This window comes from Vigna unguiculata, chromosome 10 (genome assembly GCF_004118075.2).
Source record: "Vigna unguiculata cultivar IT97K-499-35 chromosome 10, ASM411807v1, whole genome shotgun sequence".
NCBI classification, from domain to species: Eukaryota; Viridiplantae; Streptophyta; class Magnoliopsida; order Fabales; family Fabaceae; genus Vigna; species Vigna unguiculata.
In genome coordinates this window covers 24,676,575-24,679,738 of record NC_040288.1, presented here as the reverse complement: position 1 = coordinate 24,679,738, position 3,164 = coordinate 24,676,575, and positions in this window count along the sequence as shown.

Here is a 3,164-nt window from a genome sequence, read left to right as displayed (position 1 = left end):
TCTCCTTGTCTTGCTCTTTCTGGACCTAGTCTTGTTGATTCAATCAGACCTATTTGGTATTTTAGGGTTTTTCTCTTTCTTCCTCTGTGACATCTTCCGTTGCCTCTTCCAATTATGAAATTTCTTCTATTGTGTCTGACCATTCCATCTTCACTAACTATGTTAATGTGAATTTACCCATTTATAAGTTAGGTGACACGAATTATGTGACTTTGGCGTCATACATTAAACTTTGGCTTGAGAGCCAGGGGTATCTAGATTATCTTATTCAAAAAAGTGATTGATATTGCTCTTGGTGATTTTCCACGTTGGAAGAGAATTATGATGCTCATATATGCATGGTTACCAAGAACATGTCCAATCCTCTTTAAAACAAATGTTTCGGGCTTACAACACATGTTCTGAAGTTTGGGAACAGACCAAATTGTTATTCACTAATGATACTCAATGTCTTTATGGTGTTTGTCACATCCTTTTTTATGTTGTTGCTCCTCACAATCAAGACCCTATGGTTGATTATTTTGGTAAGATGCAAGCTCTTTTTCATGAGTTTAATGAGTTATTACCTCCTACCTCTTTTCCTGCTCAAGAATTAGAGCAATGGTCAAAGTTCTTTATGATTTTGACTTTACACAGAGTTGCTGATAAATATTCCCATGTTCATGATCAGATCTTGGGTTCCCCTGTTATACCCAATTTTACTTCTACTTGTTCCACGCTTTTGTGCATGCCATGTAAACCTCTTAATCATTCACTTGTTTTTGCAAATGATTCCTCTACTTTGGCATCTCAATGTAATGATTGCAATCGATCTCGCAAGCCAGGTAAAGGGCATCCCAAGTGACTATTGTGGTAAGCTAAGCCACAAAATTAATAGTTGTTATGCTTTACATGATCGTCCTCCTCGATTGTTATTGTGAATCCCCTTCATCTACTTTTGCCGAAAAATTTTCTCTCTTCAATGACTTTCTTAAATGGCGTACGGACCTTAAGCCATCTTGTTCCACTACTTTTGTTGCACGCACAGGTACATCTTTTGTTGGTTTGACTAAATTTTCTTTTATTGGTCCTTAGATTTTTTACTCGGGAGCCACAAATCACATTACTGGTAACAAATCTTTGTTTTCTTTTTTATTCTCTCTAAATAATTTACCTTTTGTTATAATAGTTAATGGGTCTACGATTTTAGCTCATGGTATTGGGACCATTAACCTTTTTCCTTTTTTATCCATTGATAATGTTCTTTATGTCCCTAGATCCCGTTTAATTTGTTATTCATTAGTCGTTTAACTCGTTCTCTTGATTATGTTATTTCCTTTACCAAAACTTCTATTTGTTTACAAGAACAGAGTTCGAGACATGTGATTGGCACCGGATGTGAGTCTCATGGTCTTTATCATTTTCACCCTTCTACTCATCTTGGTACAGTTATAGAGTCTCCTTCTCTCCTTCATGCTCAATTAGGTCATCCTAGTTTGGCCAAATTACAACAACTTGTTCCCAGCTTATCCAAGTTGTCTAGTTTGGTGTGTGAGTCGTGTCAATTAGAGAAACATAATCGTTCCTTTCCTACTAGTCTCTCACAACGTGCTTCCTCCCTTTTTACCTTAGTTCACTCTAACATTTGGGGACCATGTCGTATTTTAAGTCTAATTTAGGTTTTCAATATTTTGTTACTTGTATTGATGATTATTCCCAATGTACTTGGTTATTTTTAAAGAAAAATCATTCTGATTTATTTTACATCTTTCAAACCTTTTATAATTGGTAACTCATATTTTTTTTCAGTTGTGCTTAGAGTTAAACAAAACCAAAATCCCCCTAGTGGAGTATATGGAAATCCTGAGTATCAAATCCAAGGAAATGGTGCATATTGAGTCTAGCTTGCATAGTTAAATCTTCGCTAAAAAGAAAATAAAACTAAAAAAGGGGAAAATATATTAAAAACAAAAAGAAAGGCATAATTATTTTAATTGAAACTAAACTAAATGCATGAATGAAACTAAACTATGTTATGCATGAGATGCAAGAGTGGTGTAGAATCTAATGGAAATGGTGGATGCAATGCAGCATGCGTACGCAAACCTTCCATGATAAAATTTGACATTATGCACAATTGAGGAAGGAGTATAGACCATGAATCATGCTAAAGGCTAGTTCAAAATGAGCCTAGAATTCGAAAGCATGCAAGAAAACTATTTGCAGTATTTAACTATGTTGTGACAGTAGAAAACAATGCATTTAAGAAACAGTATGATGTAATTGGATGTAGAATTTGATGAGCAGTGTAAGACCTGAGAAATTTAAATAATTAATTAAATAATTATTTAATAAAGGCAGGTAGTAGGAGTCTTTAAGGCATTTAATGCGGAGTGCTATGACGTGGAAAAGTACTAGCTTAAGTGGTTGAGAGTAGTTGATTCTGTGAGAGGACTTGGCTTCGAGTCTTATGTATGCCAATTGTGTGTTATTTTAACTCGTGCATTATTTTAATGATGTATTTGAATGTGAGTCATGATAATGTAATACTAAAATTATAAGAATTATCATGAAACATGTATTGGTTGAATTGGTTGTGCACTTGCTTTGTGATTGAATGGTTGTGTATTCAAACCTTGTTGGGAACAAAACTAAACTTCCTTTTTGCCTAATTTTATTTTTGGCATGGAGATAAAAAGGCAGAAAACCCTAGCTGCCAAGGGAGGCAACTTAGAGGGCTAGAGACAAACGAATAATGGTCCTTGAATAACCATTAAACTTATAACTTAATGGCATTTTCGTTTTTAGAGTTAATCCCACTTAATTAGGTAGTAATTGTGAGAGAGAAGAGAATTGGAAGGGAAGAGAGTGCTGCATTTGCATGTCAAAGTCAAGCAATGGTTTTCTAGAAGTATTTTCGTCCTGGTTGAAGAGTGGGTGGAGGCTGAGAGACACTTTTAGGAAGGAACCAAAGGCTAGGAGAGTTTGGTTGAAGGGCATATAGCAAATTCGAATTTTTAGCAAGGAATCCAGGTAAGGGGAGCTATTTATAATTGTTTTGATTCGTGAATGATGTATTGTGACTTGTATGAACTGAATTGCATGAATCCCTATGCCTAATTATGTTGTTTCTTGCAAATTCTGGGTTCTCGCTAGAAATCGCCTGGCGGGCATGAAGGTGTCGC